Genomic DNA, 16,345 nt, shown 5'->3' with positions numbered 1-16,345 from the left:
GTGGGACTGTTAGATGCTTTTTTTCCCTGTACAAATGGCCATGGTCCAGAAGTCTAGAAATGAAAACCAAGTTCAACTTAGCAATTGCTTCCTTTGTTATAAATACCAACTCAGTCCATAGAGATGGTTAATTAATAAATAAGGCAATGGCTAGTCAGTTAAAACTGAAGACCTATTCTGGGTATTTCCCTCTGCTTGCAGTAATGAAGTCTGGAAAGGAGCACACCTAATTCAGGCTAAAAATAGTACAACTAAATATCTGGAAAAGAGGACATGTGTTTGAAGGAAAATATTCAACCAAAAAAAAAAAAAAAAGTGGTTTTCTTCTTTTATAGACAACACCAGTTTCCTGAATGCCTGTGTCAGCTTTTTGGTGACAAGAAAGGATGAATAAGACACGAGTATGGCTTAAAGTGCAGCGAGAGACAGAATAGTAAATTTACGAAGCCAGAAATGAAAAGCAGAAAGCGAAGACGATATAGGTGAGTGGGATGTTGTCATCAGCTTTGATGCTATGATGCTTTGTGGATGATTCAGCTCTGGGTGATAGGGTTGAACAGTTCTGTACCTCCCTGGCAAAATTCCAGTGTTCTGAGCCTTGGAAAATAAAAGCAGTGGAGAAAGAGCTGCAGGTGTTCTCCCACAGTAGACCTACAGCAAAATTGTGAGCTGCAGATTGTTTGAGTTGGTAGACAACATGTGAAAGGAATCAGAATATGCTGTAGGCAGTATACAAGCATATGTCATTCATCCATTTATTCATGCATTGCTATTATAAGATATAGTATGAGCCATAAGGGTGGCATAAAGTTTTCATCTATCCGTCAGTTTAGTTAAGATATTTATTGAACTAGATACTGTGCTAGACACGAGAGATACAAAAATGAAAAGGAACATGGTCTCTGTCTTACAGGAATTTACCAGCTAGACAGAAGAGACAGGGAAAGAAACTGGCATTGATCATACTGAATGTCATCACAAAGGAGGTTTGAGATACTGCTTTTTCCTCCCTGTGAAGTCCTGAGTCCGTGGAAAGGCCGAGGGGAGAAACGTCGGCAGCAACGTGGCAGCTCTATTAGTGATGGAAACTGGATTGGGAAATACAGTATCACATCTGTAACCTAGAGGTTTTACCAACAATATTTTGGCCTAGAATTCAGCCTAGCACATTCAATGTACTGTGCCTACCCCACTCCGGCAGAGTGGGACAGTTGAATCTTCCCGGAAAGGAAGAAGTTGTGGTTGCCCGGTGGAAAGCAGATCACAGTGGATACTTCCTGCAGTCAGTCAAGCTTCTGGAGGTAGAGGATCAGGGAGGAGCTAAGAAAAGCAGCAGTCAAGATGAACTAAGCCCCTTATCCCCAACCCACAAGTAAGATGTTTCAGTCTTTCTTCCACGGGAATGAAGTCAGGGATACAGAAAGAAACCAAGTATGTTTCTCTCAGTGGTGTCTATAGAAAAAGGAAGTCAAAGAGAGATGAGGGGTCTCCCCTAAAATCTGAGATAACATAGTGGGAGGCCCTAACCTAACCTGGATTTGGGGATTAAAGAAAGTTTCACCAAGGTGAAGACACATTCTTCTGTCTCAGGGGGAGTTGTAGAGGTGAGAAAACAGTGGGTTATTGGTCTTCAGACAAGACAATGATCAAGAATTGGTTCACAAAAGAGGCATTATCTAAAAACAGTCTTGGTTGGTAGATATATTGCAAAAAGTGAAATGGTTTGGCAAACTCATTCAGTGCAGAAAATAAGTTACCTGTCATATAATAGGAAAGCCCATGTCCAAGGAGAATGAGTGCCAAATTCAGCAAGTCTGTGGAGAATGTGTAAGAGTGTAGGGGATAAGATAACAACTCCGTTTGGAGTCAGATATTGGAGCATCTAGGATGCCAGGATACTAAGATGGAATGTGAACCTATTTTCTTTTCTTCTTCCTTCTTTCTTTTTTCTTTTTCTTTCTTTCTTTCTTTCTTTCTTTCTTTCTTTCTTTCTTTCTTTCTTTCTTTCTTTCTTTCTTTCTTTCTTTTTTTTTTGAGATGGAGTCTTGCTCTGTCACCCAGGCTGGAGTGCAGTGGCATGATCTTGGCTCACTGCAACCTCTGCCTACTCGGTTCAAGCAATTATCTTGCCTCAGCCTCCTGAGTAGCTGGGATTACAGGCATGTGCCACCATGCCCAGCTAATTTTTTAATTTTTTCATTTTTAATTTTTTTGTTTTAGAGATGAGTGTTTCACCATACTAGTCAGGCTGGTCTCGAACTCGTGACCACAAGTGATCCACCCACCTCGGCCTCCCAAAGTGTTGGGATTACAGGTATGAGCCACTGTGCCCAGCCTGAACCTATTTTCTTTATACTCTATCTCACCTACCTGACCCCACTGCAGGATTCCAATGAGAAGTGGTGAGGTCCTGGTATGAAGTAAGGGAGCTGGGGAGATGGAGAGAGGAATACATGTGAATAAAACTGGAAGGCCAAGAAGGCAGAATCTATGGGAACGAGCATGATGAGGATTGCTGAATGAAGACCAATGGTGAGACAGTAAGATGTTTGAGGAAAGGATGATTTAAACAGAAACTAGAACATCAATGCCATGGAGACAATCTTCAGTTCTCTGAATGCCCAGTTTAAGGAACCAGCATTCCTTTAAAATAGAACTATTCGGAAGACAGAAAAGTGGGCAAGGTATAAAGATGTGTTGAATCTATACTTAAAGATTATGGCTAAGTTCTGAGAGTGGGTGAAGAGTGGGTGAATTCTCTCTCTCTCTCACACACACACACACATGCGCGTACACACACACAGAGTAGTAGAGAAAAAAATAAAAAGAAGGTTGCCAAGGAAAGGAACGTGGAGAAACACCCCTTATTAAGGGGCAGGGACAAGCAGAGCCTCCCTCAAAGGAAAAATAGAAGATACAGTTAGTTTGAGAGATTTCCAAAGTATAGTGTCACTGAAGTGATGGATGCTAGATAGATATTTACCTGCAGTGTTGATATATTGGCATGGATATGCCCTCAATTTTATTTTTCTCCATTTTGGCTTTTCTTATCTACAAAATGGAAAGCAAAATTTCTGCTCCAGTATTTGGTGACTGAGAACCTGGATGTTTAAGGATAAAAAGAATAATATTTTTAGGTACCTATCAATTGATTTTACTTTATCATTTCTGCCTCCCTGCATCTGTTTGCTAGTTTAACACGGAGAAGGGGCAGTGGAGGGCTGGGTGCTCTTTGGGGGAAGGAGGATCTCACATAGGGAAAGGCTCCTTCTCTCTGAGCCCAGAGGACCGAGAAGGATGTCAGAGATGGAAGAGAAAGGTAGCCAGGGCTGTAACCTGTGATATCTCCTGCTCTCTAGGGGGTGATGTGCTGACTACATTGGGGGACTACATAGAGCAAAGAGCTCTAGACCACCTCCCTACTAAGCATTCACAAAGTACACCAGAAGGCTGAGAAGCCAACACATGGGATCCCAGCGTGGTTTAAGAGGATGGACTGGCACAGAGAGATAGTTTTATTAGCAGGCCTGAGATTCCTTAGGTGACATACAGCAGAAGAGAAACTAGGTTTCCAGTCCTTGGAACTGCAACTGGGCCCACTAAAGTGGGATAGAGGAGATCCTTCAAGAGACACTGAGAGATGGCCTCTGGGGTCAATGTTGCTGTGAGGGGTATGGCATGACTCAGAGAGGTCTGTATTCCATGGTGTCATACTACCTAGAAATAATTACTATCTGTGATTTATGAAAAGATCAAGTCCTTGCACTTAGAGCAAGGGCTTACACAAGGTAGGAAGGTTCTTCAATTTGACTTCATAGCATTGTAAATTTCCTGATATACAATGGCTGTCTTTGTTTCCCCTTCTTCATCAGATCCCTTGCTGTAAGACGTGGGTTCAGCTTGATCCTGGCTTCTAACTTCCCATCCTCTTTTCTGGCCTTAGTAGAGAGGATAGCGCTTACTTCATAATGCCATTGAGGGACTCACATGCAATCTAGAGCAGGAAGCACTGCACAGAGCTAACAGCAGAGACCAAGGACTCAGACTTCCTGTACTGGACGCCTTGTTTCACGTTTCCTTACTTTGTGACCTTAGGGACTTTTCCTTGTCTATAAAATGGGGTAATATGAGTAGATAGTTCCACTCAAAGAGTGGTATAAGGTAGGAGATAACTAGTCATGAAGTTCTTAGCATTATAGTGACTTGCTATAATTATAGTAGAGATTCTATAGATGTTAGCTCTGTTATGTTTTACAAAAGATCATACTACCCTTTTGGCATACTCAAACCTAGGACTAGAGTAAGTTTTGGACTTGGACAGAATGAGAACTGAGGAGGATCTTGGTGGAGGGATTAAAGGGGTGGTAGAGCCATTGGACTCCAGTGGGCTGAGAAGAGTTTATTATTCAGGGACGTCAGCATCAATGGCACTGAACAGCCAGGGTGAAGCAAAACCAAGCAGACTTGATGAGATGCCTCCCAACACACACCCAAAGATTAGGCATGGGAAGCTGCCCTCCATATGGTACCATGGGGTCATGCCAGCTGTATTCCTCCACAGCCAGGGAAGTGCCGGTGAGAAGGAGACCAAGAAAAATAGCAATGATTTCAAAGAGATGGTCCTAAGTATAGATAAATTATTTACCTATTGATAATATTCATTTTGCAGTTAGCAGGGACTAATTTCAGTATTTTTCTTTAAATATTTAGCAAGTTGGAGTGAGGGAGCGTAAAATAATAAATAAAGAGCCACACATGCTTTCCATATTGAAATGTAATATAATTCTATATAACTTTGAGCTCTCTGATTTACCAAAATTCCTTTACTATTTCCCTAGCCCATTGCAATCTCATGATTAGGATGCTAAGCCCTGCGGATGATGGGTACATTTTGTATTGTTTACTGCTTAATCTGATGTCTGGTGAATAGTAGGTATTTGATAAATAATATGAGAAATGAATGTTTCCTTCCACTGTTTAGCATATCCACTTTTAACCGAGGGCCCTAACAAAGTGTGGAAATGTTGACATTTGGGGTCATCTCCTTACTCCCTCTCCAGCTCTATCCCTCAGAATTTGTGTCTCTGTCTTTCTACAGTCAACTTTAAATTGGAAGAAAGGATCAGTCTCGTTTACACTAACACAAAAAACAGATAATGTAATATGTCATGTCTCCAACAGACGTTTGTTCATTAACTGGTTCCAATCCTTGGCCTTGGGGTGGTGTTTCTGCCATGGGGTGGGATCTATGGGAACAGCAGGAAGGGAGATCTTCAGTAAGGTGAGAAACACTCAAATTATGCCTCAATGGCACTGGGTGATTCTGCGTAGGTGACTGTGCTTGCTCCAATAGTAAGCTTTACCTGTAATAACTAACTAGTAATACAGATTTTCATGGGAGACACAGACCACTGTCTCTCTTAATCTCCAAGAAGGGAAAAAAAATCTAATCTTGGAGTTTTAAATTTCCACTCAAAATGAGTTTTTTTTTTTTTTTTTTTTTTTTTTTTTTTTTTTTTTTTTTTTTTTTTAGACAGAGTCTTGCTCTGTTGCCAGGCTGAGTGGCATGGCAATGATCTCAGCTCACTGCAACCTCCGGTTTTTTTTTTTTTTTAAGTCCAGTTTCATTGCTTCCTCCTTGTGAATGAAAGATCACACAAGCGTGGGTTTCTGAAGGTTATCTATAGCTTTGCCTAAAATGGTTATAATTGGAGCAATGAAATAGTGATAACTGCAAAGCCTGTGTAACATTATAGCATTATGCAAAATGAAGACACTTTAGAAGAATAAAGGAACGATGACAATGCAAATCAGAGCCTGTGAAGGTCACACGTTTTGCATAAAGTGCCTTGCAGTCTAATTCATGTGAACTTCGCCTGAGGAGAGGAAAGTGACTTATTAGAGCACAATGCTTTTTCAAAGAGCATTACTGCAGAGCCCTGGATCTGCTTACACATCCCACAGGCGGCTGCAGGAGCTTGGGGAGGAGCTGGGTATGGGCATAGCTGAGCTGAAATTATAGAACCTTTGTTCAGAAATAAAATATCCCAACTTCATGATTGTACTCAAGCTATCTTTCTTAACCCTTTGATCGCTGATCTGAATGACAGTCGCTGAGGGAGCAGGGCCAGGCAGTTATTTACAGGCTGCCATGTTTATTATCTCCTTTTATTCTCAAAGTAATTTGAAACAGAAGAGTTTATTTTTATCCTTTTAACAATTTAGGATATTGAGGCTCAGAAGTAAAATAATTAGCCTTTGGGACACGTATAGGTGTTGTAGCTGACATTCAAGCTCTGTTAGATCCTGAGGTCCAAGGTTATTTCACTGTATCATGCCTTCTAGAAAGAATTACTATTGGTGCTTTATGAAAGGATCGAGTCTCTGCACTTAGAGCAAGGGATTACACATGGTAGGAAGGTTGTTCTATTTGACTTCATAGCATTGCAAGTCCCCTGAGCTCCAAAGTCTGTCTTTGTTTCTCCTCCATCAGATCCCTTGCTGTAAGACATAGGTCCAGTCTGATCCTGGCCTCTAACTTCCCATCCTCTTTTCTGGCTCAGTAGAGAAGCTAATGCTTACTTCACGATGCTGTTGAGGAACCCAAATGCAATCTAGAGCAGGGAGCACTGCATAGAGCTAACGGTAGGGACCAAGGAGTCAGACTTCCTGGACTGGACCCCTTGTTCCACGTTTCCTTCCTCTGTGACCATAGGAAATTATTTTGTCTATAAAGTATGGTAATACAAATAGATTGCTCCCCTCAGAGTGATGTGAGGAAGAACAAAATTTGCCATTTAAAGTTCTTAGTATCATGACTTGCGTTGTAATAAAGGTTCTATAGATGTTAGTTCTGTTGTGTTTTACAAAAGCTCCACTACCCTGCTGGCACACTCAAGCCTAAGACTAGAGTAATTTTTCATCGTGATCAGAGCCAAGAAAGAGTTTCTGCTATTACTGCAAAAAGGTTTTCTATGTGGCCAGCCTTGCACAGATTAGCCAGATCATTAGACTCACCTGAACTGCTAGGTCAACAGGCAGAGGCTGAGTCCTACCTTGGAAATCCAATGTTTGCTGCACATGAAAACTTGGAAGGGATTTAAAAAAATATATTGATATCTGGTCTCCACCGCGGTGCCACCCTAGACACCTGGATTGAGAACCACTGCACCGTAGTTTTAACAAGCAGACTTTATTTTTTGATAAGGCAAGGGTATCAAGTTCAAGTCTTCACTGAGGAGCTTTCCCTTTAGGTACTGGGTGTAAAACCTTATAAATAGAGCTCATTTGGTTAGTTTGGCATGGTTGCAGATAAATGACTGGGGCAACTGGAAGACCTTCCTGCCCCTAGGAAGGGAAACTCTTTTTGTATAATTTACACACATAAATACTTCACAGAATAATACAGGAGAAGATAGAGGTATTGGTAATACTCTAAGTTCCATTAAGAGTTCAGTAGAGAAAAGAGCAGGTGTGTTAGGACAGAGAGTAGGTTTTGTACTCCAGATGGTGTGGAGTTCAAACCAATTTTCCACTGCAAACCAATTCTGAGACTCTGAAAAAGTTATATACTTTGGAGGATATTAACTGTTTGGCAGGGTTGTTGTGAGAATTATCAATACTAATTCAAATATAGCAAAATGTCTGGTTTATAGTAAGCGTTTAATCAATGGTAGCTATCATTTTTGTGGGCTGAAGTCTTCCAATATGGTTTCCTGGATGAGCTCACTCAAAAAAACTTAAGCCTTAAGGAATGAGAAGTTTTAATGTTCTGTTTGCCATAAAAGCAGAGGAGAGGGAAGAAGAGGCTGAGACCAAGGTGCTGAAGGTGGAGAATGGTGATCTGACGGGATAGAGGTGTGAGTTACCTGCTTCACACCCACTTCCACCTTCTTTGGAAACAACAACATTTGCAATATGTTTGATCCCAAGTGACAAATCATGATTGGTTAGTTGAATTAAGTCATGAACACCTTTTCTACCTTTATTTTATTTTTATTTTTTATTATTTTTATTTTTTGCCTTTCTTATAGGCAAGGGAGATGATAGAACCCAGTTCAGGCCAATGAGAGTTAAGGGGAAGTTGGCTGGTGGACTGAGAAGTTTTTTTTCTAGATAAAAAGGACAGATACCTCATTCCCTTTTTCTTCCTACCTTTATTTAAAGTTGTGGTTCTTGGAGCTATGGGACCCACTCTAGGACCCATTCTATAACCATAAGGGAATAGCAAAGAGGATAAAAGACCAATTTACTAAAAATAGTGAAGTTGACAGATGGAAGGAAGAGGTGTTTCTGATAGACATCCTTGACCTGCCACATACTCAGGACAATCTATTTACACAATTCTTATATAAGGGAGAAAAATTCAATATGGTCATGTGTTGCATCAGGATGAGTTGGTTGACTACAGACAGCATAGATGACAGAGGTCCCATAAGATTATAATACTGTACTTTTACTGTATCTTTTCTATGTTTGGATATACTAACAATTACGCTTGTGTTACCATTGCCTATAGTATTCGGTGTAGTGACATGCTGCACAGGCCTAGGAGAAATAGGATCTGCCATAGTCTAGGCTTGTAGAGGCTCTACCGTCTAGATTTGTGTAAGCACACTCTATGATGTTTGCAGAATGACGAAATCACCTGATGACACATTTTGCAGAATGTATTCCCATCCTTAAGTGATGCATAACTCTATTTATATAAGCCACCGTTAGACCAATATTATTTTATTTACAACCCAAAGCATTCCCGAATTGCATATACACATGGCTAAAGCATTGATAATATCGCTTCCCTTCTCCTCTCTGAAGATTAACCTAGTTCATCCTCTTCCTATAGTTAACCTCATAGGCTTAAGATAAGAAAGGCTTAGAAGAAGCCTTTTTTGATGGAGAGTTGGGTAAGATACAGAGGAGAACTTGTTCACCTAGGATATTTTTTTCCCCAGGAAGCACCTCTCAAATGTGTCTGTCTGTAATACACATGTCTTCTATGGATTTTGGAAAAGGCCACCGGAAATCTACCAAGAATTTAGAATGAACACTACCTACTTGAGACAAACGATTCATCCTATTTCTGGAAATCACAACCATGTCACCCAAAGGAAAAGAGCCAGTCTATTGTTTTAATACAACGTGCAGCATTCCCAACAGTTTGCTCAGTGCCCTTCTCCAAACCCTAAGAGTTAAATTCCTCCGATGGAAACCCAAGTGAGCCTGTGCACTCTGAGGGGATTGGGGTCACATTTTCTAGAGGTAGATTACTCCTTTGTCATTTCAGGTATAAGCCATTGTACGTGAGCACCACTGTGCATGGCTGTTAGTGCAAAATCTGCTTCTGTCAAGTTTCAGGGAATATAAGGGTATGAATCACACCGAAATTGTATATTCTCGTGAAACCACCATGTCCAATCTAGTGTTTGGTGTAACACACTAACACACTGCCCATTGTTGCAGCTCAAACATCAGAGTTTTTTTTTTTTTTTTTTCCCTCCTGATCCAGGATTAGCTAGAACAGGATTAGTGTGCTGATAGATGGAAGATGTGGGTATCCCACAATATGTGGCCTACAAAGATTGAAGTGCTCCAATTTTTCTCACATTCTGATGTCATAGTGCTTGAAATTTCAGCATTCCTTTGCTTTTAGTTCTTCTCTAAACACATATGTTGCTAGTATAGGTGGTATATTAATGAGTTTACAGTAAGGAACTAAGGTATAAATGATTAACTTCATTCTATTCTCTCGTCTGGTAAACCGAGATGAGTGGAGGCAGGAAGTTTTAGTCATACTACGCTGTACATTCTTCTTTGTGTTACAAACATGACCTATACATTTTTTTTTTCATCTTGATTCCTTTGATCACTATGTTCTTGCGTGGTCTGTCCTTCCTCTCCCATCTTTATCTTCCAACATGTCTCTACCAGTCAATGTTTAGCTCCATAACTCATGTCTTGGTTAATTCATTCACTCAGTCACTTGTTCAATTCTCACCATCCCAGCGCTTGTGGAGCCTAGAAAGGGAAATAGAGGTTAATCAAAGATTCACATATTCAATATAGTATTACCACCCCTGGAAAGCATTCTAATGAAGAGGCATTTGGTGCTATGAGAGGGTATTGTAGGTGGATTTTCCCTGGTCAGGGAAGTGAGGAAGGGCTTCCCTAAGGAAGTGAGGATTGTTCTGTAACTGCAAGGGAAACAAGGGGTTAACCAGGCAGCCACAGTTGGCTCCAGGCACTCATAGGATTGTGGATGGTTAGGAAGATTAAAGGAGGCTGTGAAAGTCCTTAATAGGGTTCCCAGCACATAGTGTATGCTCATTAAATAGTGACTGTTATGATTACTGGTATCATAGTTTGATTGTGAAATACAGCCATATTCAATAGTATAACCTTTTAACCTTTGTCAACGTAGGCTAAAGGCTTCTAATTATAAGATCTGAACTCATTTATGACTTCAGAACTCATGAACTCATTTTTTGAACTCATGAACTCATTTTGGGGGGAACTCAATTTTTATATCACGGTATGGGAGGCTGAAAAGCCAACTGGACTGATGCCTCAGGCAATGTATTAGTCTCATTTCCTTTCCCTGCCTCCTAAGACATGGATTTTGGCTTCTGACCTCTATTGTAAATTGAAAAGCAAAATCTTACTTCAGTGTTTATCAAAATTTTAAATGTGTATTTTCATTTGACTCAGCAAGAATCTAAACTTACACAAATACATATAAGCCTAAAAAAATAAGGGCAAGGCTGTTCATTTCAATATTTATAACAGCAAAATATTAGAAATAATTTAAATAACCATCAATTTGGAAATGGTTCTGTACATCTCTATGTCCTGTCTATGAAAGACTTACAGGAGTTAAAAGCCGAGGTAGATCTTATCCAGTAAGTCCAAGGAATATTTCAAGTAAAACTGAAATGTCACATATAGTATGATCCTATGTATGAAAAATAAATCTAAAAACAAAACAGTATGTGTGAATAGTGTGATGGTCAACAGAGTGTACTCCATTGTTAGACTACCTGGGTTCAAATCTCAGTTCCCTCAGTCCTAACGGGGTGAGTTTGGGCAACCTGTTAAACCTCTCTGGCATCAGTTTCTTTATAAATATGAATAAAAACAGTACATACCTCACAGGGATGTTGTGAGGTGGGGTTTCACCATGTTGGCCAGACTGGTCTCGAACTCCTGACCCCAAGTGATCTGCCTGTCTTGGCCTCCCAAAGTGCTGGGATTACAGACATAAGCCACGGCACCCGGCCTGCTTAGTATTTTAGAGTAGTTTATATTTTAAAGCAAATTACAGATATCATATTTTAACCTCAATTACTTCAGGATCCTTATCTAAAAAGTAAGGCTATTATCTTACATAATAATACAATTATCATATTCATAAAAATTAACAGTAATTTCTTAGTGGCATGGAAGGCCCAATCCAAATTCAAATGTCCTTAATAGGTCCAGAAGTTTCTTTCATAGCTGATATATTCATTGGGGAGTCTTTCGTGGTTTTCTGAAAGGCCTCTGGAGGGCATCAGAATTATGAGGGCTGCCTTGGTCCTCAGCTGGAAAGAGGCAGTTGGAGAATGGCTGTACTTTCCTGGGTGATGGTTTCCCATGGCAGAGGCTAAGGCACCTGGCATTCTTGCTTAATGACCAAGAACCAGAACAGGAACAAGCCTATGATTACCCATTGACCTGAGCTGGGGATTGTGTGACCAACATGCAAATCACATGCAAATCTGAGAAAACTCCACCGACTTCCCTTAAAAGGGTCAATGAAAACTGAAGCGCATGAGGATTATTGCATCTATTATGAGAGAGAATATGTTCTTAAATTTGTGGAATTGAGGCTTTGTTGGTTTGTAGCACCTTCAACTTCCCTTTCCTTCTCCAGACAAGTGAGTTTGGCAGGTTATCAATAGTCCTCTGCTTAAACTTTGAAACTTAAGTTACTTGTCCTGAGCAGAAAATCTCCTTAGCTGATCAGTGCTATTGCCACACATGTACTGCCCTGATTGCCTTAGGACTCCCAAATTCAAGCCCTAACTCTGCCGATAACCCCGTATGAGCTTCATTCCAGCTTTAAAAATCACTCACATCCTCTGGAAAATGAAGGGGTTGACCTAATGCTCTTCAAGTTGATTTCTGGTTCTAACGCTCTAGGTATCCCTGAAAAGATCTGGCTTTTTTTTTACTCCAAAAGTATCTCCTGGAATTTGATGGAAATTGAGGTCATAAATATTCCTTCAGTGTTCATTGCTGGAAGAAAAAAAAAAAGAAAAAACAGCAATCCTCATTCATTTTACTAGCTGTTTCCTCATAATTTTTTTCCCAGTTTTATTTTTTTTTGTTTTTGTTTTTGTGGATGAGAAAGATTACTAATAGGACACTTGGATGTATTCATCCAAATTGAAGTTTCGATCAATCCCTCTGAATGATCTTAAACACATGATTTTGAGAAGAAAGTCTTGTGAGTGTTCCATGACCGAACCTGATAACTCAATACTGGTTAAGATACTGGAACAAAACCAAACACCCTCAAAGATGCAAGATTAGAGAGAGGACCTGGGTGTTTAGAGGCTGTGTCTCAGCTTCCTGCACGATGTGCCAGTTTCTAACTTTGAACGCTGACAGGTGAAGGGAAAGGACATTCCTTGAATCCTTGCCAAGAGCCAGGCCATACATGCATGGCTTTATTTAATCCTCACCACAACTATAAAAAGTAAGTATTCTTAATTCCATTTTCCAGATAAAGAAACTAAGGTTTAGAAGGTAGTTTTAATTACCCATCCAAGGTCACACAGAAATGAGCATCAGTGGATCCTGGCCCAGATGTAGTGCCAAAGCCCTCCCTCCTTTGCCTTCTCATTATCTGCTCTCCTGTGGTCTAATTTTACTCTAAAAATGATAGACGTTGATGCTGGTCAAGACTAAGAGAACGTGGATACAACAGAAGTGGTGTCTGAGATATTTTCTTTCCAAGTGTATTTGTTGGATACTTAATGTTTGAGCTGCAGTCTTTAGCAGCCAAGTATAATTCTGTTACTTAATATTAATGACCTAAGCTGTCAGTTCCCTGTTAATTTCAGGTCTTCACCCCCATACTTGTTCTACAGGGATAACTTTCCCTTCTTTATCTGGGTACTGCTTGCTCATTGCCCCCTTTGAGAGCTGCCTCTGACTCCTCAGGCTTGGCCAGGGCTCCCTGGTGTGCACACTCCTAGTTCTTGGGCCTTCTCCTTTTGAAGGATGTGTTTATATACATGTAGTTGCTGTTTAGTATGAAGCAGGTTGGTATGGCGCTTCAGTAAGTGTCTGAGTTGAGATCCCAGGCTCTCCAGTAAGAAAGGGACCCTGGGATCTGAACTCAGATACTTACTGAAGCTTAATACCAACTTCCCTCATGCTAAGCTGCTTCTATACAACTGTGGACCAGGTTACTTAACCCTCATGCGCCTCAGTTTCCTCATCTGTGAAAGAGGGTTAATGATGGTACCTAGCATCCATAGGATGTTGGTGAGGATTATATCAGTGAATTCATGTAAAGTCCTTAGAACAGTGCCTGGCATGTAGCAAGCACTCAATCATTGTTAGCTATCATTATTTTGTCTTGCTTTCCAGTGAACAATCGTTCTACTTGGGTGGATACTATTAATATATCTGTCTCATTTACTGTTGTATACCTGGTGTTTATAGGCATTGCGGATATTCAAAAAGTATTCATTTTATGCTCTAATTACAACCTTTCTGTATCATGCCCACTGAGTATCTGCCACATGCTAGGAGCTTTCATATACATGATTTCTCGCAACCTCATAAATTACTTATTATTGGCATAGCCAATATAATATATTTCCATACTGTTGAGGAAATAAAACTTCAGAGAAGCACACTGATCTACTTTGGGTCACACAGCAATCCAAAAGCTGGATGAACCCCATATCTGGATAACTCTGGGCCCAGTGCTCTTTTCTTTCATCTAAGCTGTCTCTTTGTGCCACAAAAGGACAATGGACCTTATGTAAACCCTATGTAAATAGGAGGTTCTGGTTTCATGAAATCAAAGCCAAAGCAAAGTAAGCAGAAGTTAACAAAAGAGCTATAGTCATATGATATTTTATTTTTTTCTTTTAAAAAAGATACCTCTTCCTTCCTTCCTAGATACCAAAAGCAATGTTGATTCCTGAGCAGAGAACAAAAATCATGAAGGCCTCTGCCATGGAGTTCACAGATTTCTGTGTAGAGGACGAAGCACCACTTTCTAATGCTTATTTATTGGTAATTATGATGGTTGGGCACTCTGAACTGTGAGAATTCGCAGCTTTGGACCATTAAGCCAGAAGACAGCTGGAGAACTGTTGCTATCGGTACCAAATTAAGAACAGTTTATTTCAGTGCTTCTCAAAGTGTAATGTACACACGAATCACCTGGGAGCCTTATCACAAAGGCTGATGCTAATTGAGAGAGTTTGGGGAGGGACCTGAGATTTGACATTTTATTTATTTTTATTTTTTATTTTATTTTATTTTTTTATTATTATACTTTACGTTCTAGGGTACATATGCATAACATGCAGGTTTGTTATATATGTATACTTGTGCCATGTTGGTGTGCTGCACCCATCAACTCATCAGCACCCATCAACTCGTCATTTACATCAGGTATAACTCCCAATGCAATCCCTCCCCGCTTCCCCCGCCCCATGATAGGCCCAGGTGTGTGATGTTCCCCTTCCTGACTCCAAGTGATCTCATTGTTCATTTCCCACCTATGAGTGAGAACATGTGGTGTTTGGTTTTCTGTTCTTGTGATACTTTGCTGAGAATGATGGTTTCCAGCTGCATCCGTGTCCCTATTTATTTATTTTTTGAGACGGAGTCTTGCTCTGTCGCTCAAGCTGAAATGCAGTGGCCTGATCTCAGCTCACTGCAACCTCTGCCTCCCAGGTTCAAGTGATTCTCCTGCCTCAGCATCCCGAGTAGCTGAGATCACAGGCATGCATTACCACACGTAGCTATTTTTTTTTTAATTTTTGTATTTTTAGTAGAGACAGGGTTTCACCGTGTTGGGCAGTCTGGCCTCAAACCCCTGACTTAAGGTGATCTGCCTACCTCAGCCTCCCAATCCCCTGCTGGGATTACAGGTGGGAGCCACTGCGGCCAGCCAGATTTAGCATTTTAAACAAGTTCCCAGCTGATGCTGATGCTGCTGGATCAAGGACCACCCTCTGAGAAGCAAGGGTTTATGGGGCTTCCTTGGACTGCACTCTGGCCAAAGGCAGTGATTCCAGTAAGGCATGCACTTTGCAACCACGGGAAGAGCAGGGGTCTGCTGTGGAGCCGCCTGCATCCAAGTCCAGCTCTGCTGCTTGATGGGTATGGGCCCTGGGGACAGATTTTTCTCTTGGAATCTGAGTGTCTTCAGGTATAGATGGGTGTTCTGGGTGTTGGGAAGAAGCAACGATTGGATGCAAATTACCTCTGAGGGCCCTTTCAGTTCTAAGATTGCATGACTGCCTAACTTGTTCTAATGCTTGCATTGAAGTTGAGATGTGTGTGTTTAGGAGGGAATGGAGAGGAACTTGGAATCTTATGAAAGAGACTTCTAAGCAGTTGCTTTGGAAACCATGTTTGTGATAAAACTCCTTTGTTTTTTTTTTTTTGTTTTTTCTTCTGCTCCTTTGTTGTCTAGTCCCATTCCACCAGGTGGCCAAGAGCATTTTGTATAAAATACTCCCTCCATCTTTCATGCTCACCATCTCCCTGGGTTCCATCTTTTCTGTTGAATTTGCATTCTCTGGCGTATTTAGGGCTTTTAGAAGTTTTTCGTGTTACTATGAACATTGAAGAGATGAAGGAAAGCAAGAGGAAAGGAAGGGAGGAAAGGAGGAAGGAAAACTTACTGTTCCTCTGTGCTTTATTAACACAAAACTTTATGGAAACGTTCTATCACACAGTGTTATTGGCACTGGATTTATTAGGTTTGTGCAAAAGATATTGCTGTTTTTGCCTTTAAAAGTAATGGCAAAAACTGCAATTGTTTTTGCAGCAACCTAATATTTCCATCAAATGGGATTTTAGGAATATTATGAAAAAAGATGTACTTTCACAAGTAGATAGAGCCTACCTCTTACAGGTGAGATCGTCATACTGACCATAGTCACTGACTTTTTCGGACAGTCTGTCAACGTATTAATACATTCAGGGCTGATTTGGCATCAGGTGCCATGGAAGGTGTCATAGGAGGTACAGAGGTGCATTGTACATGGAACCACGGCTCTCAGCATGGTTGGGTCCCCTCCTGTGAAAAAGCCAGCAGAACTATAAA

General features: G+C 40.7%; 1 long non-coding RNA gene across 1 annotated transcript; it reads left to right on the top strand.

The window, feature by feature from the left end:
• Positions 1-335: 335 nt before the first annotated feature.
• On the top strand, positions 336-2,617 carry LOC108523029 (uncharacterized). Its single transcript, XR_001883670.1, has 3 exons — positions 336-482; positions 914-1,372; positions 2,386-2,617. It is a non-coding gene; the product is annotated as an uncharacterized LOC108523029 (long non-coding RNA).
• Positions 2,618-16,345: the final 13,728 nt, after the last annotated feature.

The sequence above is a fragment of the Rhinopithecus bieti genome, unplaced genomic scaffold (assembly GCF_001698545.2).
Source record: "Rhinopithecus bieti isolate Rb0 unplaced genomic scaffold, ASM169854v2 scaffold_68895, whole genome shotgun sequence".
Classification (NCBI taxonomy): Eukaryota; Metazoa; Chordata; class Mammalia; order Primates; family Cercopithecidae; genus Rhinopithecus; species Rhinopithecus bieti.
Note: the sequence above shows the minus strand (reverse complement) of the source record. Positions and strands in the feature narration are given on the sequence as shown.